The 27,060-nt window shown below is 36.5% G+C and overlaps 1 protein-coding gene and 1 pseudogene across 1 annotated transcript in view; both read left to right on the forward strand.

Moving 5' to 3' along the window:
• EYS (eyes shut homolog) overlaps positions 1–27,060 on the forward strand; it is a 1,685,250-nt gene that overhangs the window by 349,416 nt on the left and 1,308,774 nt on the right. The gene's annotated exons all lie outside the window — the stretch shown is intronic.
• LOC128593558 (caprin-1-like) lies at positions 5,548–7,734 on the forward strand (annotated as a pseudogene).

Below are 27,060 nucleotides of genomic sequence, written 5' to 3' on the forward strand. Positions count from 1 at the left end.
CCAAAAATAATATGAAACAGATGAGCACAGTGGTTTATGCCTGTAATCCTAGCACTCTGGGAGGCTGAGGTGGGAAGATTATTAGAGGTCAGGAATTTGAGACCATCCTGACCAAGTGTAAGACTTGGTCTCTACTAGAGACAGAAAATGTTGCCAGGCATGATAGTGGGTACCTGGAGTCCCAGATACTCAGGAAGCTGAGGCAAGAGGGTCCCTTGAATCCAGGAGTTTGAGGTTGCTGTGAGCTGGGCTCATGCCACAGCACTCTAGCCTGGAGCGAGAGTGAGACTCTGTCTACAAACAAACCAAACCAAAAAATCATAATAAGAAACTCCTTTTTCTTTGCCAGATTAAACTGATTGTGCTTGTGTGTGCACCTGTGTGCATGTGTGGTTTATAGATAAGCTAGTGAAAGGTTAAAAACCCATGAGGCAGTCATCAATTGAAAGTTTTTTTACCAAAGTTGCTCTCGTTTTTTGTAAGCTATTACATAAGCAGTGTACACTTCCTATTCTGGTTTGTCAGTCCCTCGCTCTTACCTTGTTCCCCATTCCCCCAACTCCAATTATCTTGTAAGTTTGAGCAGGGAATCTATACCATAATCTATCTAGAAAGTCAAGGACCCTTCAATTCCTTACTTTCCTGGTGGAAAGTGAAATACCCCTATGTACCCCTATGCCCAACTTAATTCAATTAATTACACTTAATTGCAACTTTTCTCATTTACAGCACCGTGAGGTAATTTCCACTATTTTCTAATAGGATATGTTACAATTAGCAAAAAGCAAGTTTCATGGAACAACGCAAAACAATTTTACAGAATATATTAGTCTTTAGTTCTTTCTCTTTTTGTGATTTATTTTTAACAATCTCTTTAGAAAAAAAGAGCTCAAGTTTGCATTAGGATGTAACATTAGGGTGAACAATATTTCTTAATGTTTGCACATTCATTATCCCCCCAGTGGAAGAAAGAATTTTTACTTGGCCATTAACCAAGAAGTCTCTTTAGATTTCAAAGCATAATTATTCAAATTTCCTTCCATATATGTAACTTTTTTAAGTAACCTTTTTATTTGAGTTAAGTAGGCATGGCATAGTTGCAACTACTCATAAAATAATTATTTTTATCTGTATTCAATTTTTTTAGGCGTCACAGCAAATTAATAATTGTATCTTTATTTTACTATGTGTCCATAGCGTCTATAATGTCAAATTTTGTTGAATGAATGAATGGATGGGTGAATATCTATGCCAGTTACTGAACTAATTACTTTATCGCAGTGGTTCTCAACCTTCCTAATGTCCCGCAATGTATTTTCATTGTTAAAAGGGGTCGTGACCCACCGTTGAGAACTACTTCTTTATTACATTATTAATCCTTATTAAATTTGTAAACAGGATTTTATTATATCTAAAACTGATATTTAATGATTTCCAATGATGTATTCAAGATTAAAAAGCAAACTGGGTAAAATAATTTGAGTCAGGAAAGCTGGACTCAAAAATAATCTTACTTATATTATGTTTTTCCTCATTTGTTGAAAGTCTAACAAATGCTTATATAATTGGTACACATTTCATATTTTCAATTTATAGAATCAAAAAATGAGTCAGTAGTATGTGAGAAGTGAAATGAACATAACTTCCTATCCTTTTGTTTAACAGTACCAGGGCCAAACATTTTTGTTTCCTATGATAAACAATGCTGACTTCTAGTAAAAATAAGATAGTGAGATAAGACTGCACGTCAACTAATACAGGTTACTTTTCAAGACTCATATCTCAGATTTTCTCACTGATACTTTCTTCAAAATTCTCACTTTGTTGTATCTACAAATTCAAAGTTTAAGTCATAGATATCGGTTAAGCACAATTGGGACCCTGTGTCTGAAGAGCTGCCTGAAATGAAACGATGACAAGTAGCCAAGGCTGTCCTGGTGTGGCAAGTCTCCCTGGTATATCTCGGGAAGGCCAAGTTACTCTGGAGTAAGTGTGAAGATTTGGTTTTCTTTTTTTTTGCAGTTTTGGCCAGGGCTGGGTTTGAACCCGCCACCTCCAGCATATGGGGCCAGAGTCCTACTCCTTTGAGCCACAGGTGCCACCCAGAAGATGTGGTTTTCTGATAGATACATCCTTGTGCATACGCCATTCTATGCTTTATTATTTAGTGTTTTGTTTGCTATGGCATTTCTTTTAGTGTTCTGAGGTTTTAATATCCATCCTAATTCAGTTTGAATATAAGACATCTGCAAAAACATCTTTAAACCTCTTAAGAGAGCTTATTTTACAAATCCTTTAAAAGATACAGGTGTCTATTTTTCTCCTAAGGATGTTCGCAGGGTGTTAGGTGATTTCAAATGTGTTAGGCATGATGGGAGAATTTTTTCTTCAAATTTGGTTTTTGTGTTTTTATTATTTTTTTAATTTGCAAGAAGAAATAAATTAGCTACATAATTTATTAGCTACATAAACAGGAAGACTAATAATAAGAAATGAATAAAGGTGAGACTAGAAAGAAGATGACAATAACCTCTGTAAATTGTATTCTGCTTTTAACTTTAGCCAGGGGCTATGAGATACGTGAGTCACAACCTGAATTGCTTTAACATTCCAAATCACCACGGCAATTTATTGTACATTTATAAACGCAAAGCAGTAGAGCACGTGAGAAGGAAATGTGTGAAAAAAACACAGAAGTCATTACGCATCAGATCCTGTGGAAGTGAAAGTCCTCCAGGGCTGGTCACTTAGGCGTGCACACTCTCTAACCATCCCTTAAAAACATCCTAAAATTTTTTTGAAACTCTACCTTACAGTCATATCCTGCTAGCACTGACATGCTTTTTCTCAAATTTCCAATAAATGCTCATGAAATTAAAAGAAGTGGTAAAAATATACAGCACGTGAAAATTTACTAATAATAAGGCTAGTAACAGAAATAGGAGTATATGGGGCAAGGCTGGAAAATTAAGTAATAGACCACTTGGTTCCATTTAATGAAATAAACACATTTACCACCTTTCTCTTCCTTTGTTTCTTTTTTCAAAAAATACAAGCTCCATCCTCAATCTTCCCACAGAGAAAATTATTCCCTGAGTGGATGTTTATACTTTTGAATTGGTCAGGATTATCATGCCCAGGTGTCCTGGCCACCAACAGCAGTCACATGAAACAAAATAGTGGTTAGTGGGCTGAGTGCTCACTGCAGACTGGAATAGAATTCTTGCATCTGTTCCTCATCAGGAATGACAGAGGGAAGTGAATCGAGGAGGTGCTTCACTTTTCTCCTTTGCTCTTAATGTTTACGACAGCACTGTCACCATCTACCCTCCCTTTCTCTGTACCTATTTAATGATGAAAAAGACAAGGTTCATAGCTTTAGAGAAGAGCATTAATTTGGGATGGTGTTTGAAAGAGTGACAGCTGTAGAGAACGCAGGTTTTACAAAAGTGTTTTGGCTAGCAGTGGTTGACTCGAATTAGGCTAAGTAATGCTATGGTAACAACTCACAGTGTCAAAGCTTAATGCAGACACTGGGCTGGAGAAGAGAATTTAGGATCTTGATTTGGCAGTTATATCTTTCTTCCTGAAAGTATTCATACCACTCTATCCATATTTGACTTGCCAATGCAAGTGTAGTGGCTAGACTTAACTTCCAGGGAGCAGCAAAGTGCCATTCTTTTATCTTCCCTGGAGAGAGGAGAATGGGATGTTGGTGAAGTTTAAAATGTCCGCAGAAATCCCTTAATCCTGAAAGAGGGAGGGAGTAACAAATAGGATGGAAGGAAATATTTTCTTATTTGACGGACCTGAATTTCACAATCACAAAAAAAGATTTTAAAAGCGTAACTTTAATTTTTGAATAACACTCAGGTCATAAACCTATTTTTACTTGATGTAGATACACAATATATTGCCTTGTAAATAAATTTAGCCATTTCTGTTTCTATAGAACTGTTCTATCCATTGTTAGTGTATAGAAATGATACTGATTTGTGCACATTGATTTTGTCACCTGAGACTTTGTTGAATTTATTTATTAATTCCAGTAGTGTCTTGGTGAAATCTTTGGGGTTTTCTAAATATAAGGTCATCTCATCAGCAAAGCGCAATAATTCAACCTGTTTTTCTCCTTTTGGATACTCTTAATTTCTTTCTCTTGTTTGATTGCTCTGGCTGGGACTTCAAGCACTGTGTTGAATAAATTAGTTCTAGTAGACACCCTTGTCTTATTCCAGTTCTGAGTAGAAATGTTTCCAACTTTCTCCATTCAGTATTATTTTGGCTATGAGATTGTTGTCTATGGCTTTTGTAATTTTCAGATATGTTCCATCTATGCCTATTTTATTAAAGAGTTTTGCCATGAAAGCATCCTGAATTTTGTCAAATAATGTTTCTGCATTTATTGAAATGATCATATGACTTGTTTTGCTTTTGTTTATGTGGTGAATCACATTTGTGGATTTACATGTTGAGCAATCCTTACATCCCTGGAATGAAGCCAATTTAGTTGTGGTGAATTTGGTTTGCTAGAACTTTTCTTTTCTTTTTTTATTTTTTCTTTTTGAGACAGTCTCACTTTGTCACTCTCGGTAGAGTTCCACGGCATCACAGCTTACAGCAACCTCATTCTTGGGCTTAGGCGATTCTCTTGCCTCAGCCTCCTGAGTAGCTGGGACTACAGGTGCCCACCACAACACCTGGCTATTTTTTGTTGCAGTCCAGCAGGGGCCAGGTTTGAACCCATCACCCTCGGTATATGGGGCTGGTGCCCTACCCACTGAACCAAAGGCGCCACCCCTGATTTGCTAGAACTTTCTTGATGATCTTTAAATCTATGTTCAAACGTCATATTAGTCTATAGTTTTCTTTTCCCTTTTTGTGCCCTTTCCTGGCATTGGTACACAAAACAGCAGCATTCCTATACACCAACAACAGTCAAGCTAAGAATCAAATCAAAGACGCAATACCTTTCACCATATCTACAGGAAATAATAAATAAAATACCTAGGAATATATTTAATCAAGAAGATGAAAGATCTATACACATAGAACCTCAAATCACTGAGGAAGGAAATTGCAGATGATGTAAACAAATGGAAAAACATATCATGTTTGTGATTGGCTGAATCAACATTGATATTGACAGTGCCTCCCTAATCACAGCTGCAAAAGGGTGGGGGTTCCACTTTCAAAAAAAGAATAGTTTTAGTGCTTCTTCTGTCTTAACACTTATGTGACAGGGATGCCACTAGCCTCCAGCTACTTCCAGGAATGAATTAGTAATCGGTGGAAGTTAAAACCAGTAAATTGGTTTATCTCCCCTATAATTCTAAACAGGACAAGCAGCTAAAAGATGTCATGCTTGGCCCCCCACCACACGTTCGCACAGGCTCCCGGCCTCTGCGAGTTTTGTCCCTTTGTCCCGCGTCTCGCCCCGTCTGTCTCCTGACTCACTGCTCTTGTCCTTCCTCCCGCTTTTTCTTCTCTCCCTTTACGGTCTAAAGATGCCCTCGGCCACCAGCCACAGCGGAAGCAGCAGGTAAGCTTGATGATTATCAGGAACGAATGAACAAAGGGGAAAGGCTTAACAAGATCAGCTGGATGCTGTGTCTAAGTACCAGGAAGTCACAGATAACTTGGAGTTTGCAGAAGAACTACAGAGGAGTTTCATGGCATTAAGTCAAGATATTCAGAAAACAATAAAGAAGACAGCACATCGGGAACAGCTTATGAGAGAAGAAGCCAAACAGGAACGTTTAAAAACTGTGCTTGAACTGCAATATGTTTTGGACAAATTGGGAGATGATGAAATACAAACTGACCTGAAACCGGGTTTGAATGGAGTACCAATATTATCAGAAGAGGAATTGTCATTGTTGGATGAATTCTACAAGTTAGTAGATCCTGAATGGGACATGAACTTGAGGTTGAATAAGCAATATGAACAGGCCTCCATTCACCTGTGGGACTTGCTGGAAGGGAAGGAAAAATCTGTGTGCGGAACCACTTACAAAGTTCTAAAGGAAATTGTTCAGTATGTTTTTCAGTCAAACTACTTTGATAGCACCCACTACCACCAGAATGGTTTGTGTGAGGAAGAAGAGGCAGCCTCAGCACCTACAGCTGAAGACCAGGTAGCTGAAGCTGAACCTGAGCCTGCAGAAGAATACACTGAACAAAGTGAAGTTGAATCAACAGAGTATGTAACTAGACAATTTATGGCAGAAACACAATTCAGCAGTGGTGAAAAGCAGCAGGTAGATGAGTGGACAGTTGAAACAGTTGAGGTGGTAAACTCGCTCCAGCAGCAACCTCAAGCTGCATCCTCTTCAGTACCAGCCTCACTCTTTGACTCCAGTGGCTCAGCCAGATCCTCTTGTGAGAAGACAGTGAGTACAAGACTTTATAGCACAAATGCAGGGGCCCTATAATTTCATACAGGATTCAATGCTGGATTTTGAAAATCAGACACTTGATCCTGCCATTGTATCTGCCCAGCCAATGAATCCAACACAAAACATGGACATGCCCCAATGGGTTGCCCTTCAGTTCATTCTGAATCCAGACTTGCTCAACCTAACCAAGTTCCTGTACAGCCAGAAGCTACACAGGTTCCTTTAGTTTCATCTACAAGTGAGGGGTACACGGCATCTCAACCTTTGTACCAGCCTTCTCATGCTACAGAGCAACGACCACAAAAGGAACCAATTAATCAGATTCAGGCAATGATCTCTTTAAATACAGACCAGACAACAGCATCATCATCCCTTCCTGCTGCTTCTCAGCCCCAGGTGTTCCAGGCTGGGGCTAGCAAACCTTTACATAGCAGTGGAATTAATGTAAATGCAGCTCCATTCCAATCCATGCAAACGGTGTTCAATATGAATGCCCCAGTTCCTCCTGTTAATGTGTCACACTTTATTGGGGCAAGACATGATTGCAAGAGGGACTTTACCTAACAACTGCAATCAGAGTAACCTGGCTTATTGTACCCTCAATGAATCCCCAACAATAAAATAAAATAAAATAAAATAAAATAAAATAAAATAAAATAAAATAAAATAAAATAAAATAAAATAAAATAAAATAAAAATGAACCAGAAACTTTAAAACAACAGAATCAGTACCAGGCCAGTTATAACCAGAGCTTTTCTAGTCAGCCTCACCAAGTAGAACAAACAGAGCTTCAGTAAGAACAGCTTCAAACAGTAATTGGCACTTATCATGGTTCCCAGGACCAGTCTCATCAAGTGGTGGTAACCACTAGCAGCCTCCTCAGGTAGATGAGTGGACAGTTGAAACAGTTGAGGTGGTAAACTCGCTCCAGCAGCAACCTCAAGCTGCATCCTCTTCAGTACCAGAGCCTCACTCTTTGACCACCACCAGCAGCCTCCTCAGCAGAACACTGGATTTCCACGTAGCAGTCAGCCTTATTACAATAGCTGTGGTGTATCTCATGGAGGCTCCCGTGGTGCTAGAGGCTTGATGAATGAATATCGGGGCCCTGCAAGTGGATTCAGAGGAGGATATGATGGTTACCGCCCTTCATTCTCTAACACTCCAAACAGTGGTTATACACAGTCTCAGTTCAGTGCTCCCCGGGACTACTCTGGCTATCAACGGGATGGATATCAGCAGAATTTCAAGCAAAGCTCTGGGCAGAGTAGATCACGGGGAGCCCCACGAGGTCATGGAGGGCCCCAAGACCCAACAGAAGGATGCCGCAAATGAACACTCAGCGAGTGAATTAATCTGATTCACAGGATTGTTTAATTGCCAAAAACACACTGGCCAATGTACCATAATATGTTACCAGAAGAGTTATTATCTATTTGTTCTCCCTTTCAGGAAACTTATTGTAAAGGGACAGTTTTCATCCCATAAAGACAGGACTATAATTGTCAGTTTTATGTTACCTGGATATGGAAGGAAACTATTTTTACTCTGCATGTTCTGTCCTAAGCGTCATCTTGAGCCTTGCACATGATACTCAGATTCCTTATACTTTGGAGGGTGATAAATATCGCCATAGTTATTAGAAGTGGCTTGAAAAAAGCAAGATTGTCTTTTTTGACATTGGATAAAAATCTACAAATCAGCCCTAGAGTTATTCAATGGTAATTCACAAAACTAAAATATTTCCCTTGAAAGGAAGATGGAAAGAGTGGAGTGTGGTTTGGCGGAACAACTGCATTTCACAGCTTTTCCAAATTGGAGCATTGAACGAACGGTTAGGTGCATACCAAATTATGCATGGGTCCTTAATCACACATGTGAGGCTGGCTAACAGCTTTGACACGGCACCATACGTCTGGCCAAACGACTGTGGTTAAAAAGACATGTAAGTTGCTTTTTACCAGCTGATACTGTATACAACAAAGCCAAAATGCAAAATTGGGCTTTGATTGGCACTTTTTGAAAAATATGCAACAAATATGGGGTACTATCTGGATGGCAGCTTCTGTACTTGATGTGAAGTATTTAGATAACCTTTTGAACACTTAACAGTTTCTTTTAGACAATGACCTCTGTAAGGATTGGTAGCGTATATCATTCCTTATGACATGCACATTGTCCATCACTAAACCTTGGATCTTGCTGTATTGTCACCTAAATTGGTACAGGTACTGAAGAAAATCTCTAATGGAGAATCATAACACTCTTGGTCACATGTTTTTCCTGCAATTTGAAAGTTTTTGTTTTTTTTAAAGGAAAAGATAACAAACGCCTGCTGCTACCACCCTTTTAAATTGCTATCTTTTGATAAGCACCAGTATGTGTTTTAGATTGATTTCCCTATTTTAGGGAAATGACAGTCAGTAGTTTCAGTTCTGATGGTATAAGCAAAACAAATAAAACATGTTTATAAAAGTTGTATCTGGAAACACTGGTGTTCAACAGCTAGCAGCTTATGTGATTCACCCCATGCAATGTTAGTGTCACAAATTTTATGGTTGTCTCCAGCAGTCATTCCTGTAGTACTTGCACTTATTTTTCATCTATTTAACCTTAATTGAAGTCTCCTTTTCTCATGGAGGCATTTATATTCAAAGTGGTGATTCCTTCCCTTAGATGCATAGGGAGAGTCTCAAGTTTGATGGAAATGGACAGTTGAGTAGTGACTTAGCCTTATGTACTATGTTGGAATTTGTGCTTGCAGTTTGAGCACTAGTTCTGTGTGCCTATAAATTTAATGCTGCTTGTTGTCCCATTCCACTTTGACTTCATGGAAAATTAATCCCACCAATTAAGCAAAGGCTACTAAGTTAATGATATTTTCTGTGCAGAAATTAAATTTTATTTTCAGCCTTTAGCTAAGAAATGTTTCCAGTAGGTGCTCAGCTACTTAAAAACTGTTCTCAAATATTCATCCTGAGACAACTGGAGTTTTCACTGGTTTTGTAACCTACTAAAATGGATAGGCTGTTGAACATTCCACTTTCAAAAGTTTTGCAGGGTGGTGGGAAGTGGGGGATCTTCAATGTTTATTTTAAAATAAAATAAGTTCTTGACTTTAAAAAAAAAAAAAAAGTCATGCTTGTTTCTTTCACCCAGATATAAAATTTGAAGAATTAAAATAGAACATGGTGCAAGAAAATAATTTAAAGAATTATTCAAAATAAATAAATTCTTGTCCCCAAATTAAAATTCTGTGTTCAAGATATTTAGGAAAGATACTGCCATATGGAGTCCATGGTTTTTATTTTCATGCGCAGGTTCAAGGACCCATAGTATCTGGTTTCAAATTTTGCTTAATAAGTCAGGTAGAATATCTTATGGGGAATACTTGTAAATAAACACTTTGAGAAAATGATTATAGTTTATCTCTGAAAAGCTCTTAAAACTGCCAAAGATGGAGATGAATCCTATCTTGTGTCAAAAGCATTACTGTGTGACTCAATTCTGTCAGCAATAAATCTGTACAATCTTTTTAGGGCTCAATACCCTCTATAAAATTGAAAGGGAAGTGTATAGCGCACCAGATAGTTGTCAACTTCTCATAGTATTATTTATATGGAGAATCTAGTCCTTTTTCTAAATTACAATAGCTGTAATGCAAAAGATTTAGATTTAACTCAGATTAATATTTTGTTCTTCAATTCCACAAATATTGTTTTCCCAAGAAATATTTCTATCTGATCCCTAGAGAGAATGGACATTTTCAAAAGAGATACAACACTTACTGTCTCATCTTTCTGCTTATGTGCGTGACTAAGAGGTTTGTAAGAGCAAAATTGAGGTTTTTAAATTCTATTATGTGAAATTTGTATTATGTGAGCAATTTTCCTGGCATTTCCTATTAATATTGTATGCTATCACAATTCATTTTCACCAATTTAGCAGGTGTAGAAACATGATGAACACTTCAGTAAAATGGCATAATGATTATATTTGCATATCATAAGAGTTGAAGCAAACACTAAAAATATATAGCACCCGTAGTTTATGAAGGACAACCTTAATATAAATGATTACTTAGTAAAGTATTTTATTAACTTCCACTAATAGAGAAATAGCTGCTTCATTGAGCTTACTTTTGTGTTATACTGCAAAATTAAGAATCAATATCAGCTAAAGTTAGTGGAAGATTGAGTAAATGACCATAAATATTACAGTGTATTTTACCCAGAATCTTCACTGTTACATTATTAGAGGAATGTCTCCTTTTAAATTATAATAATTGAATTGAATTTCTGGGCATTAATTTGATGTAAGCATATAAGCATTCACAAAGTAATGCATCCTGCTTATTGAATAATATTTACATTACTAAATAGACCTGTTTCCTACTCAGAATTTAAAAAACCAAAGGAGCAAAGGAATTGGAATTTTTTTTTTTTTTCTTAGATAGACTCTCACTATGTCACTCTCGGTAGGGTACAGTGGTGTCACAGCTCACAGCAACCTCAAACCCCTGGGCCTGTGTGATTCTATTGCCTCAGGCTCCCAAGCATGTGGGACCACAAGGAGCCCACCAGAATGCCCAGCCTCCCCTTTGTTGCAGTTGTCATTGTTGTTTCTCAGGCTGAGCTGGGTTCAAACCTGCCATCCCTGGTGTATGTGGCTGGCGTGCCAACCACTGAGCTATAGGTGCTGAGCCAGGAATTGGAAATTTTTTTACATTCTCAAATTTTTACAATATGAATGAGGTTTATGATGAGTTTCAGCCATGGCCACAAATTGAAAATTACAAGACGAAAATTTTATCTATTATGCTATGTTTAGGCATCAGATATGAGAAATTATTAATGTACCTGTGTCATGATTACAGCAAATCAGGTGATATTTTGCCAGGGTCTTTTAAGACCTGTGGAACTGGAGGCTATCAAATGAAGAAAAATAAAGTTAAAAGAGACGAGAGATAAAAAGACAGGGCATGCAGGTTAGAGTTTTCAAAGATGGGACACAGGGGATCACTGCTAACTTGTGGGGTTCCAGCAAGTGGTCTTGAGTGTTCCACCCAGCTTCTATTGAAGGCTATTTTTTCATTTAACCAAGAGGGTAAGCCGAGGAAGGAAATAAAAATGTCAGCCGTTTCTCTGAGTGAGCATGTTAGTTCTTATTCTATCTATAATCATTGACTTTAAGGGTACTAGCAGCCTTGAGACATCTGAAACCTGAGCCTTGAGTGAGGGCAGCCTCCTTCTGTGGTCACACACACAGATGCCTTCGGGGAAGTTAGACCCCTCTAGTTTCTCTTTGGAACAGAAGTGACGGTGTCAGACTCCTCTGAAGAATCAATGGAAGAATTTTCTTCTGCTCTCCGGCCAAAGGTGTTTTCCTCCATGATTAGGATACAAGCTCTCCCGCCATATCAGGGCTTGATCTGTTCCCTTTATCCCTGCCCTAGCCATAATACAAATCTGCACAAATCTGGGTGTTTGCTTTGACTGTTGACTGGGCAGGGGACGGCCTGGTTAATGTTCCTTCCCAAGCCTTGCACATGCTTCTGTTAAGGCCATTATCCTTCAGAGTGTTTACAGATCACAGCAGGCATGTCTGCAAGCGGTATCCCTTACAGGCCTAGGCTTCCATCCAGTAAAAGCAGGCACTGCTCAGACACGCAGTTTAGCTGCTAGTTTAAAAGTAACATAGCTAAACTGTTTTTCCTCTGCCTTGCTCAGCTTATTTCTCTGTTTTTCCCCTTTTCTGGAGGTGTTTTCCTTTGCCAATAATGGGGTCTTCAGTCCCCATTCTCCCTGCAGTATGTTTTCTTCCTAGGTAGGTTTTCAAATCTATCATAAAGATTTATAGATTACGTTTAACTTATTTATTTGAAAAAATGAATTTGACAAAAATATCCGCTCATAGGATCATGTTGTCCTTTTGTATATTCAGGGATGTTCATGGTTATTACTGTCCAGCACCAAAGAAAAAAATATAATAAACAGCAAAGCACAATCTAAATGTTGGCCTGAGAGAAAGTAGCATGCAAAGGAAAACAAGTTAACGTAGTCTTCAGAGACCTCACTGGACCTGCCTTTGACAAGTTCTTAACAATGTGGACTCTCAGGTATTTCATATGTGGAAGGGAGGTTAAAAGAGCTCACACTAATAATGTAACAAATACCCTTCACATTGAAAGTGAGTAATGTTTTTTTTAGAGAAGAAAATATAATAAACACTGTGGCTATGGAATAATTTAAGCAACCTTAGAAATATGGTAACCATTCTGGCAGTCAGTCCAAAATTAAGTTTTACAGCATGAAAATTCTGTAGAACTTGGTGTGAAGTCAATTAGTAAATCAAGACAAGAAACATGAGTTGTTAAACATACATTGCGTTAGTAAAAATACATTTTCTGCATTTTGCCAGGAAGCTTTCACAAGGATTTAGAAAGGGGTGGGAGAACAGAAAAAAACAGGGCTTCAGAAACACTTGAAGAATTATGGCAAGATAAAGAGAGGAAAGAAATAAAATGGTAAAATTACCAAAAATAAAAATAAAGAAATAAAAAAGCAGGCTATTTTGTCTACTTAGTCTTCCTAACAGATGTAAGTCACAATTTACCACATATACACCAAACTCGGTGATGACTAACTGAAAATTATTCCTCCATCTTGAAAATTTCTTTCTTCTTTGTAATTACTAAATAAATAAATAAAATTTTATAGCCTTACTTTACTAATATTTCCTATGCACATCTTATTTTACTTAAATTAACTGCCAAGTCAAGTCAGTTCCACTTGCTGTATTTTTCCATGCAGTCTCAAGTTTGCTCACTATAATTGATGTGGTTCAAATCACCACAGTCACTCTACTAAAATAGTAGGTTGTCCTCTTTGCTGTAATTTTCCCTTCCCAAATTTGTTTCCATGTTGCAATAAGATTTATCATTACCTTCTTTCTTACACAGCAGAATGGACAAGTATGACTATTTAACAAGCTATAGTAAGAATCATGATTATTTATGAAAAGGGAAACATACATCTATACAATCTTGTTTTCTGCCCTTTTATGGGTCTGTGTTCAGAAACAGGCGCCCTCTGTGTCACAAAGGGGAAGCAAGGGCACAAAACCCTCTCTGTGCATGTTCCTTAGACTGGTTCAACCTAATTCATGGTTGGTAATCTCTTATCAGGAAAGAAAGTTGGCCTAGATCAAGAGATTGGTTTCTGTTTAGCCTTTGGAGGGGTACAGGGAAGCCTGGTGGCCCTTAGCATCAGAGGGATTGAAAGGAGGCAGGTCCACGCTTCCGTCCTGTCATGGCTGGGAATTCAGTTTGAAGGTTTCTCTGAATTTCTGCTGCTGAGACGACTCCATTCTCTTAGCAGCGAGCTTAGGATTTTACTTTGGTTCACAAAGGTATGTGTGATACATTTAAGAATCTTACTATATGGAAAGAATGACAGATATGGTTGCAAGATGTCAATATTTTCTTATATTTTCTCATGAAATATTGTATTCACCATAACTGAACTATGAAAAGGATGTAAATAGTAATTCCTAGGACAAGCAAGTAGTATATTTAAAAATAGTAGATCTGAACAACTGTGAAGATTACATCAAATATTAACAAATTACACCAAATATTAACAATCTGGTTAAAAGGCAGAATTTTTCAGAGTGTAGTCTTTTTAAAAGCCCCTGCAATACTGTGGGGAAAAAAAAAAATCTTTCCTTGGAACTCTTAGCTGTTCTGTAAGGCACAATCTATGGAGCCATGGAAACATACCCTGGGAAGTCAGAGTGTGTGCTCTTGACTTTGCCCAGGAATATTTTCTCAAATGATAAGAGCTAAATCTGTAGCCTTTTGTTTTCCCAGTGAAAGCCAACTGCCCACATTTAAAGGCTTCTGTCTCCAGGAGCCAATCAATTATATTTTCTAGGATGAGCACCTAAGTTAGAGACCTTGGGGAACTCTTTTAAAGAGTTATCTTCCCAGGGATTTACATTTCAAAAAAGATAAAACCCAGACCCTTGGGGGACTAGGTTTTAATAGCTGCAGGCAATGGCCTTATCTGAGCCCTAGGGAGATGTATTTATATAACAAAGGGCAAAATTAAGGATTTTTCCCTACTTCAGGAAGACTCCTTTAAAGGAAAGCAAAAAGTGAATGGCCTCTTTACCCTTTATAATCACTGAAAGCATTTTTTCTCCTTTATCCCTTGCCTTTTGAATGAAAGCCCTATTCACACATGACATTTCTACATCTGACAGTCATCACATGTCGTATCATGAGGTTACTGGCTGGGGGGCTTAGGGCTGGAAGCTTGAACTGAAATGATACTCTGGCTGTGAATTTTGCTGTGTATATTTTCCCCCAAAACCAGCCATGTAGCGATCATTTATTTATCTATAAATATCAGTGTAAAAAAACCTGTAACATCTCAAATTCCTCATAGTTTCTAACTACACACACACACACACATACACACACACACATTCTCTACAAGAAGTGCATTTTTAATGTAAAGATATTTATAGATCTATATGGAAGGTTGAAAATAAATGGAAGGAAAAGTTAAACCATGTAAAGAGTGATCATCAAAAACCTGAAGTGTTTTAGTTTTTTACAAGTGGTTATCCAGTTTTCCCAGCAGCATTTATTGAATAGGGATTTATTTCCCCCTGTATCAGATGATAGATAGAGACTGGTTTCATCTCTTGGGTTACTATTTTGTTCCATATGTCTATGTCTCTATTTTTGTGCCAAGCCATGCTGTTTTGATCACTGTGGCCTTGTAGTACAGCCTGAAGTCTGGTAGGGTGATGCCTTTGCCTTTGTTTTTGTTACTAAGAATGGCCTTGGCTTATGGTTTTGTTTTATTTGTTTTTTTTTTGGGGGGGGGTCCATACAAAATAAAATACAACTTTTTTTTTTTTTTTCAGTTTTTCAAAGTATGATGTTGGTATTTTAATGGGGATTGCATTGACTCTGTAGATTGCTTTAGGTAGAATAGACATTTTGACAATGTTGATTCTTCCCAGCCAAGAACATGGTATATTCTTCCATTTGTTAGTATCTTCTGTAATTTCTTTTCTTAGAGTTTTATAATTCTCTTTGAACTGATCTTTCACTTTTTTTGTTAGGTATATTAAGTATTTCATTTTCTTGGAAGCTACTATGAAGGGAATTGTGTCCTTGATATGCTTCTCAACTTGGCTGTTATTGGCATGTACAAAGACTACTGACTTGTGGATATTGATTTTATATCCTGAGACATTACTGTAATTCCTGATCACTTCCAGTTTTGTTGTTGAGTCTTTGGGGTTTTCTAAGTGTAAGATAATATCATCAGCAAAGAGGGAGAATTTGACCTCTTCTGGCTTCATTTGGTTGCCCTTTATATCCTTCTCTTGCCTGATTGCACTGGCTAGAACTTACAGAACTATGTTGAATAATAGTGGTTATAGTGGACATCCTTGTCTGGTTCCAGTTCTAAGTGGAAAAGCTTTCAGTTTTATACCATTCAGCATAATGTTGGCTGTGGTTTGTCATAGATGGCTTCAATCAGCTTAAGAAATGTGCCATCCGTGCCTATTTTCTCAAGTTCTTGTTAGAAAAAGATGCTGGATTTTGTTAAATGCTTTTTCTACATCTATTGAAAGGATCATATGGTCTTTGTTTGCTTCTATTGATATGGAGTATTACACATTTATGGATTTGCGTATGTTAAACCAGCTTTGCATGTCTTTGATGAAACCTACTTGATCATGATGTATTTTTTTTTTTTAGTGAGTAGCTGCAATGTATTAGCTGAGATTTGGATGAGTATTTTTGCATTGATACTCATTAGTGCAATTGGTCTTTATTTCTCCTATTTGGTTGGGTCTTCCTGGTTTTGGAATTAAGGTGGTGTTTGCTTCATAGAATGTGTTGGAGAAGATTCCCTCCTTCTCAATGTTTTGTAATCCATTCTGCAGTATAGGTACATGCTCATCTTTGAAGTTGTGATAGAATTCTGTTGTGAAGCAGTCTGGTCCTGGGCTTTTTTTTTTTTTTTTTTTTTGGTTGGAAGGTTTTTTATCATTTCTTTGATCTCAGCACTTGAAATTGCTCTGTTCAAGAGATCTATTTCTTCCTGATTAAGTCTAGGAAGATGATGTGATTCAAGATATTGGTCCATTTCCTCCACATTGTCAAATTCTGGGCATAAAGAAACTTTACCCACACCTTTCACTTCTTACAAAAATGGACTCAAGATGGATAAGAGACTTAAATCTAAGACATGAAATGATAAACGTCTTAGAAGAAAGTGTGGGGAAAACTCTTGATGATGTTGGACTGGGGAAAGATTTTATGACAAAGACTTCAGCGGCCAACACAACAACAGCAAAAATTAACAAATGGGACTTAATTAAGTGGTAAAAGCTTCTGCACAGCTAAGGACACAACAAGTAAAGTAAAAAGACAACCTTCAAAATGGGGAAAGATATTTGCAGGATTTGAATCTGACAAAGAGTTGATAACTAGAATCCACAGAGAACTCAAATGAATCAACAGAAAAAGAGTAAACAATCCCATCTACCCTGGGCAAGAGATATGAACAGAACCTTCTTAACCAATAGATATGAATGACTAACAAACATTTGAAAAAATGCTCATCATCCCTGATCATCAGAGAAATGCAAATCAAACCATTCTGAGATAATACCTAACCCCAGTGAGAATGGTCCACATCACAAGGTCTCAAAGCTGCAGATGCTGGCATGGATGTGGAGACAAGGGAACACTTTTACACTGCTGGTGGGACTGGAAACTAATACAACATTTTTGGAAGGAAGTATAGAGAATCCTCAGAGAACTCAAATTAGACTTTCCATTTGATCCTGCAATTCTACCCAGAAGAAAAATAAATCATTTTATCATAAAGACATTTGCACTAGACTGTTTATAGCAGTTCAATTTACAATTGCCAAAATGTGGAAACAACCAAATGCCCACCAAAACCAGGAATGGATTAACAAGCTGTGGTATATATATACCATGGAATACTATTCAACCGTTACAAAAGATGGACACTTTATATCTTTTATATTAACCTGGATAGAGGTGGAACACATTCTTCTTAATAAAGCATCACAAGAATGGAGAGGCAAGAATCCAATGTGCTCAGTTCTACTATGCAAGCAGTAGGTGATCTAATACAAGGGGTGGGGTAGGGGAATGAAGGATCGGGGAATGGGGAGCATTGAGGGGCTTGGGGGTCACCGTGTATGGCATATCTCTTTGATATAGGGTGGGACACAATTACAAGAGACACTTTACCTAACAACCTCAATCAGTGTAACCTAATTATTTGTATTCTCAATGAATTCCAAAGAATTAAAAAACAAATGTGAAATGGCAGTATCAGTAGGAAAAAAAAAAAAAAGACTGATTTCAAAAGAAAAGTACTACTACAAATACACAATAATGCTTCATTGTTTTTAACAGGATTGATTTATCAGGAAGAAATAAAAAATAAACAGAAATATTGTTTTTGTTACCAAAAGTTCAGCACTTGTCCCCTGAAATCACATCAGGAACACAGGGACAAGTGGTTTGAGGAGAAAGAAAGTAAAGTTTATTACTCTTTTGGCAAAGGAGGAAAATGGCCTCAAAGGAGGAAAAGTGATCTCAAAATTCAAATTTCTGCTTCTGAGCAGAAGCACAGAGCTATTAAAGGTTCTAATCCTATAATCCCATCTTGGGCCAGACAATCCTGCAGCCTGGGCAACAGTCTTGTGACCTCCACTCAGGGAAATCTCATCTTCAGCTAAGAGGGTCTAGGGACCTCCACTCAGACCATTCCCTTGAGCTGTATCTCCCTTGGCACAAAGAACAAGTGGCATTCCCCACCCCTCCTGATCACTGGCCTGAGGCAGGGATGTATGTTTCAGTTTCCCAAAAGTTGGGGAAACGGAAAGTATTTTCACCTTTTCTTTTTTCTGGCCATTCCTTCTGAAACAATTCCAAATGTTAGCTTTCCTACTCACTTAGGTATACCTTTTGCAAACTTATGCAAAATCTTTGAACAATAGTTTTCTAATGCATTACATTGTGAAAATACAGTAGAACAATGCCATTTTGAGTAGCAAATATGGCTATGTGTTCAAGGAATCTCTTTTCATCCTTTTAGGAACATCATACAAAAAAAAGAAAATAAAACAACTTCAGTAGTAATGGCTCATTACATGAAATTGGAATAGCCTCTAACAAGCTTCAAATGAAGAAAAATCTAGGAAGAATTTTTTTTAATGTACCATATATATTTAAAGAAAGAAAATTGACCAAAAGTATGTATGTGCAGATCATAATATATTCGAGTCCAAAATTTTTGAAAGCCTCTTATATACTCATCACACATACTGAATAAAGTCATTTTTTATGTGGTCTTTTTCTCCAACAAAATGTTCATTTCAGAAGTTACTGAGTAGGTCACCCTGTTTCCATTATTTTTCCGATCATAAGGGTATAATCATCTTGTATGATCTATAAGAACTATCCTGTAACAGTTGACTACCATTACCACTTTCAATCTCCTTTTCCATATCACCCAATAATCAACATTTTTATCTCATCTTTTCTTAGCTAGTAAAATATTTGTTTTACCTTTAGATATAAGCTAAGCATTATTCTCTTCACTTAATCTATCTAAAGATGGTGATTTTTGTTTTCTCGAAATGATATGTCAATTAACCTCTAGTTGTAGTTCCAGACTGTCTTCTCAGAGAGGAATCATATGACCATGTCTTTTTCTTTGAATATCTACAGATTCTGGAAATTCAGAAGTACAGACTTTATTCACAAAGTGGAGAGGCAACTCTCACTTATTTCTCTTGCTATTTTTATACTGTGTTGAAGTGGTTTCACAGACAAGGTTAGGTCAAGTTTCAAAATGAGTATAAAATGGTCTATAAAAAATAACTTTTACAAAATAGTAAGAAATGTATATTTTTTTTCTTAAATTTTCAACACATGGTCGAAGAAAATTTTAAACACATGGTTGAAGAAGCGTTTAAATCAAAATTAAATGAAAGAAAATTGTAAAGCATCTTTAGGAAAGAAAGCATAAATTTTCACAAAGGGAAAAATAATTGGAGTGCTCCCATCTAATGGGAACCATGTAAGGGTAGATGGCACACTTCCTGGGTATGACAACTACAACAGGGACTTTACCTAACAAATACAAACATTGTAATCTAAACATTTGTACCCTAATATTAATTTGAAATAAAAAATGCAAACATAAAAATTAAAATTAAAAATAAGAGAAAAATAGTTTATGTATGAACCCAGTATAATAGTATAAACATTACAGTACAATTATAAACTTTATTTTATATATAGGCCATTGTAAATTTTACTTCATATAATTATAACTCAAAAATTTTTGAATTTTTCCTAAATAATGGAGATACGGCTTTATAAGAATGTAATCAATAGAAAGCGTGATTAAATGGTTTCACTGGAGACAAACGTAATTTCCGGCAGATAGAGTATTATTGAAATTGTTTGACCTTTGAATGTTTAGCAATTGTCTTCCATAGAATGCATACCAACTTGTATCCCCATATATATTCTGTATGTAATTCACAAAATACTTATTTCAAATATTAAAAGATGTTTTACACATATATCAAAACAGGTGCCATCTATATGTTCTAGCCAAAAGCTAGTGCAAGAACCATTTTGTATGTCTGTAGAAATGATTTTATTATCATTACTAATGTAATTTTAGTCTTTAGCAAAATCAATATCCCATGTTACTAAATGTGTTATTGAGAACTAAGGTATGTGTATTTTCAGAAGAAATATTATTTTAATCCTCATATTTCCAATAAAAAAATACCATTTTGAAATTTTTAAAGTAAAAAAGAAAAAAAAAATGACCTCAGTTGGCTACATGGCTTATGAGTCCATGCTGACAAAAAAACATACATTTTCCATACAATTTTTAGTCATACCAGACCTTTGAGGAGAAGTCACAATGTTAGATTAGGTGAAATGATAGCATGTATTTTAGGGAAGGAAGAAAGAAAAGGAGCTGAAGTAGTAAATTGGTGAGGGTTGATCTGGAAATGGGCATTTAAGGAAATTGTCGGAAAACCTGCAGATATTAGTTTAGTGTAACAGGTACTTCTTCCAATTTATTCTATGAGGGAAAAAAAAACTCTTCTATTTTGAAACTCTTCTATTCATCATCTAAATTTAGGGAGGGTGAGAGGGAGACTGGAAGCAGGAGAAAATGTTAACACCTATTCATATTGTGGGTTTAATACTATGAGTCTTACAATAAATGCAAGTTATATAGAAGAGATATGTGAGATATATCGCATAAAAGTATCAACAATTCGTATTGTATTGAATGTAGTAAAGAAGAAACAATATGGATCCTAAAAGTCAGAGAGTTTACAGGACATTTTGTAAAATTATCTAATATTTACCAAAGCACACTTTTTTTTATAGGGAACATTCAAAAAAATGGTTATAAATTATTTTTGCTTTAGGTAAACATCAAAAGTAATGACATTATAGTCATTTCTTTGAAACATAAATTTCTTTGAAAAATATCTATAAAATATATAAATGGTTTTCTTCATAAAATATATTACGGTATTCATAATTTTGTGAAATATGCCCTTATCTATCAATTCTTAGGTAAAACCATAGTTTTAGAAACACTGAACTTAAAGTAATGTAATAAAAATAATTCAAAGAAACTTGATGCCTAAAATTTCTGGATAGTCAAACATTTTTAACGTCACCAATTCCTTGGCATAAATGGGAGATTGTTAGGCCTGAAGAATTATTCTTGCCTTCATTTCTATGTAAATGTTAGGTTTCTATAATCTCATTATAAAATGATCATTTTGTTTCAGGGGTGATTATTAATGCTATTGCCTAGTAACATAAGCTACGTTATTAAGTGAGTAGCAAATGCTACTAGATGAAACCTACAATGAGTTTCCACTGTGATTGACTCACCTAAATATTCACTAGGAAGCAGATCCAATGGGATAAGATGGGCAGTCTGGAGGAGTAATAAACGTCCCAGGTCACCTTTAATTAAAAATTACTAATGTGATCTGTAGATAGAGATAGTAGTTTATTTAAATTCATAAATTGCGTATAAAAATATGGCAACAAAGAACACTGTGGCAGCACCACAAGTTTTGACATTTTGGCGGCAGAGGCACATGCGGCCACTCTCAGGTTGGCAAAGGCAACAGCAGCAGCAGCCGACTTTCTAGGTCTCTTCAGCCGTGCCTTGGCACTCCTGCCACCTCAGTCTGGCGGCCACGAGACCCTGCACCTTGTCCCATGCTCCCCGGCTGGGTGGCCACAGCCATGTTGTGGGGGTCAGAGGAGGTGAACTGTGGCCACAGCCATGTTGTGGGGGTCAGAGGAGGTGAACTGGCTCATGGAGACCACCTACTGGCTCCTCTCACAGCAGAACTCCGTGGCTGGGGAAGCCCCAGAGGAGCTACACAGGGTCACTCCCTACAAAGATCCAGCAAAAATAGAGTGATCCTGCTGGGGTCTAATCTTGCAGAGACACCTCCCCAACTCTGAGGATGGCCAGAGGCAATGGTGAAAAACAATCTTGAGGCAAAATCAATGCAAATACTCTAGCAATAAGAATAATCAGAGTAGATCAATTCCCCCAAGGAACAATGGGGCAGACACAGCACAAGATCCCATGCATAAACAAATAGCTGAGACATTAGAAATCGAATTCAGAAACTGGACAGCAAATAAGATCAAATTAGAATTCCAAGCAGTAACCCAAAAGATGTCTCAAGAATTCAACAAATTCAAAGACCAAAAGACCAAAGATTTTGACGCATTGAGACAAGTTGCAGCCCTCAAAGATCTCAGAAACACAGTAGAATCCTTCAGTAACAGAATGGAGCAAGCAGAAGAAAGGATTTCTGACATTGAAGACAAAGCTTTCGAACACTCTCAAACTCCCAAAGAGGAAGAGAAATGGAGGGCAAAAACAGATCACTCTCTTAGAGAGCTCTGGGATAATCTGAAGAAAATCAATATTTGTCTTATAGGGATCCCCGAAAGGGACGAAGTGGCTTCACAAGGCACAGAGTCTCTTCTCCATGAGATTACTAAAGAGAACTTTCCAGACATGCCAAGAGATTCTGAAATTCAGATAGCAGACAGTTTCAGAACTCTAGCACGACTCAACCTGAGTAAGACATCCCCCCGACACATCATAATCAATTTCACTAAAGTTAATATGAAGGAGAAAATTCTGAAAGCAGCCAGACGAAAGAAAACCATTACCTACAAGGGGAAGAATATTAGAATAACTGCAGATCTCTCTGCTGAAACCTTTCAAGTTAGAAGAGGATGGTCATCAACTTTTAATCTCCTAAAACAAAATAACTTTCAACCCAGGATCCTGTACCCAGCTAAACTGAGTTTCATTTATGATGGCGAAATTAAATACTTTAAATACTTTCACATATTGAAGCAATTTTCCATAACTGAACCAGCTCTCCAGGATAGTCTCAGACCTATCCTCCATAAAAACCAGCATAATACTCCACCACAAAAGTAAACCCACCCAGAAAATTTTGATCAAATTCCAACTTCCACAGTCTCAAAAGGATTAAAAATGTCCACTGGACTCTCGAAAGGCTTATCAATATTCTCAATTAATGTGAATGGTTTAAACTGTCCTCTAAAGAGGCACAGGTTGGCTGACTGGATACAAAAACTCAAGTCAGATATCTGCTACATACGAGAATCTCACCTTACATTAAAAGACAAATATAGACTCAAGGTGAAGGGATGGTCATCTATACTCCAGGCAAATGGAAAACAGAAAAAAGCAGGCATTGAAATCCTATTCGCAGATGCAGTAGGCTTTAAACCAACCAAAATAAGGAAGGATAAGTATGGGTAGGGCCACACCTAAGGTGCATCTTAGAATGGGTACAGGCGAAACTTACTAAATGCAGAATACAAATGTCTACATACAATAACTAAGAAAATGCCATGAAGGCTACATTGAACAGTTTGATGAGAATATTTCAGATTGTATATGAAACCAGCACATTGTACCCTTTGGTTGCACTAATGTACACAGCTATGATTTAACAATAAAAATAAAATAAAATAAAATAAAATAAAATAAAATAAAATAAAATAAAATAAAATAAAGGAAAAACAAATAAATACAAATATTGCAATGGCCTGGATCCCATTAGGAAGTCAGACAAAAATGGGAAGGATTGAATTGGGTATTTGTGTCTGAGGAGCAGGGAGTCATTTCTGAATCAGAAGGTCAATAAAAGACTAGGCACAATCTCAGGTTTAGAACAAAAGGAGGAATAGAATGATCTCTTTCAGATCATTCTGAAATGATCATTCTGAATGATCTCAACCCTGCGTACACTTTAGAAGTAGGGTGCTTTAATAAATGCAGGACTGTGTCTTCTCTCCAGGTGATTCATTTTAATTGCTGTAAGATGAGATTCATGCAGGTGTTTGTTTCACGAATAACTCCTGATATTCTGATAAGGAACTACAGGTAACAGCTCTTAGGTTTATGATTCTCATTCTTTCGTGGGTCTTAGAATCACCTAGTGAACTTTCTAAAGCCCCCATTGTATTGCTTGATCCCCCCCCCAAGTTACTGATTTGATGGTCCAAGATGAGGGTATTTGCTTCTGTGACAAATTTCCAGATGATGGTGACACTTCTGTTTTCAAAGACTATACTCTGAGGCATTAAAACAGCAATAGTAGAACAGTGCCTGACCATTTGGGTGACCAGTCTTTAAATCACATACATTTACATTTATATACTCATGTCACATCTGCCATTGCATAAATTTAAAAAATTATGAATTGCATCATGCTTAAATAATCAAATCTTAATAAGATAACTTAGATCCATGCCATCAGTAACATTTTTAATGGAAAATACTAAAAGTAAAATATTAAAAGTAGTATTAACTTAGATAAAATATTAAAAGTAATGTATCTTTGTAATTTGCTAATACACTTTAATTATCATGATCTTATTAAAGGAAAAGAGATGTTTTTCCTTAAAAGCTGTCATAGTTTGCCAACAATCACAATATTTAAATTTAGCATACTAACTCAATTTTTATTCATCTGTATGAAATTAATAAAGCTTGAACTGAAACTTATTTCTGTTAAACTTTCCTCAAAATTTAGTTTTGAAGTTCAAAAATACTTCATATATTTATCATTTTGTTCTTTACCTAAATGTTACCAGAATGTCTCTGCCAGATCCTTGCTCTTGGAAGTTCCAGGAATGAATTTACAAGACCCACCATGAGTAAGCGACAGGACAGATTGTGTTAAGAGATAAGAGGGAGGAGGAGAAAGGCTTCCAGCACAGCAGAGGGGTGGGGGTTCCTAGCGGGTAACCCATTTCAGCTTTCTGTCTAGGGGTTCATATGCAGCTTCTCTTTCATTGCAGGTTGATGGTGGGGCGGGGTGGGGGGGGAGTTTGAGGAAATGGAATGTATTCTAAAATATTTCACAATCATTTGGGCATCAGGGGCCTGTGGGCAGAATTTAATTTTAAAACTCCCCAGGTGTAGCCATGTGGTCCTGCCTAGGCCATTCTGCCCTTCCCTGCAGGGGCAGCCCAGACAAAAAACTTACCAAACTGGTTTGTGAGCATGCTTAGGCCCAGAAATGGGGTCCCTGTCCAGCCCTGAGTTGGGGGGAACCTGTATCATTAGGACTTTGCCATATTTAATTAAAGGAAATAAAGGATGCATATAAATACTTGGTTATTGTTTATAGAGAAATTGAAATTGGAAAGAACAATAGTATCTTTAAGCTTCTTTGGTTTAGAAAAAGTGAAAAGAAATACTTGCTTGGACTCCTTTTTTTCACTTCATTTAAATTGCTAATTGATTTTAGAGTATGAGTTGTCATTTTTTAAATCAGTATTGAATAAATATGATAGTGCATGATACTGCATTGAAAATGAATAATATGCTTCAAGAGATATAAATTAATATTAATAAAAGTCACATTGCTTTTAAATTGTTAAAATGCAAGCTATATATATTTTCTCAAAGGCATTAAAAATATAGAAAATGAATATCTTCAAAAATCTTGCAAAGCTACTTGCATAATACTAATTATACTCTAATGTTTTAAAAGGTTTTTTTCTGTGCATCACAATGTTATTTTGTTTTATAAACACAATAAAATATAATTGATTTTTCTTTTTTCTTTTCAAAGAAAAAAATGTTTTACCTCATTGAAAAAAGAGCACATATGTAAATAATGATTTGCAGTATAATTTTAGAAAAAGCAATTATTTCTCTGTCAATTGCTTCAGTCCTTAAGAATTTCAGTGCACTATGTATCTGGGAAGAATTTAAGTTACAGTGTGATTTGAGAGAGTGCTAATGAGTAAGAAGTAACATCTAGTATTGTCTAAGGGATCTCAGCACCAGGGTGTGGATGAAGCTGACCAGAAATGCCAAGTGGATAACGAGGGAATATGTAGAGTGGACATAAAGCTTGTGTGCAATTTAAATTAGTTTACCATTTAAATTAGCTTACTATTTAAGTTGCACATGAACTTTATGTCCACCTTGTAGATAGAGGAACATTACCCAATTTGATATTTCTCCAAATAGCAAGTTCAAGGTGAACTTTGACTCCAAGGCATAAGGCAGACAAAGTGGCTCTATAATTTAGTTTAGGGCAGTGTACTTTAGGTATCAACTATCAAACTCACAGATCAAGTCAGAAAATACGGGGAAGCAAATGACACCTTGAGTTTGTCATCTGAGTAGTTAATTGTGAAGACGGCTATTTCCTCCTTCCTTACCATTGTATGTAAACCAAAGTCAGGTTTTTAAATGAATGAAAATAACTAGTAAATCAAATTGCCTATTGAAAAATTCATAATGGAGGGGAAATGAGTAAGTTTGAAGGATAACACTGTTTAAAAAATTTTTTTTCTAGAAGCTAGATTTGCTTTGTCCTCAGTTTAGCACTCACTAAATCGCTACAAACTATATTATAAGACACATAGTGGTCTATAATTTCTATAGCTCAGTAACTAATTTAAAGGAAGTAAAAATGATTTTAATATTATGCAGACTCCTTTCTCAGCTCTCAAACACAGGCCGATCCGAACAGTTCCCTAAATCTTAGGAAATTCAGCGAGTAAGTGACCTGGTCTATGGATGCTTACCACTCCTCCAAAATTAATCCCTTTGAGCATGCGATTTTAATTACAGTCTCTTCAAAAATACAATTTCGTTTGTTCTAACCATCCTGATGTTTCTTAAATCCCAACTTCAGTACTTCTGACTGACGTTTATTGCTTTTAAACATGACCAGTTCCATTGAGGAATAATTCAAGACGTTCCAAAGATGTCTCATTTCATCTTTGAGTAATCATTTTGAAAATCTATTCATATTTGGAGTAAATGTCTGTGTCCTTCCTAATTTCATCTTTTTATTTCTAATTGCATTCCTTGAGCGATTACAAACAAGATCAATTAACTGTTTTTCCTCTTGTCAGCAAATATTATAAGATTTCCATGGTATACTTGGTGTGTCTTTCCGATTTTATGTGTGGGTCTCTTTTTAGAGGTGGTT

This window comes from Nycticebus coucang, chromosome 9 (genome assembly GCF_027406575.1).
Source record: "Nycticebus coucang isolate mNycCou1 chromosome 9, mNycCou1.pri, whole genome shotgun sequence".
NCBI lineage: Eukaryota > Metazoa > Chordata > Mammalia > Primates > Lorisidae > Nycticebus > Nycticebus coucang.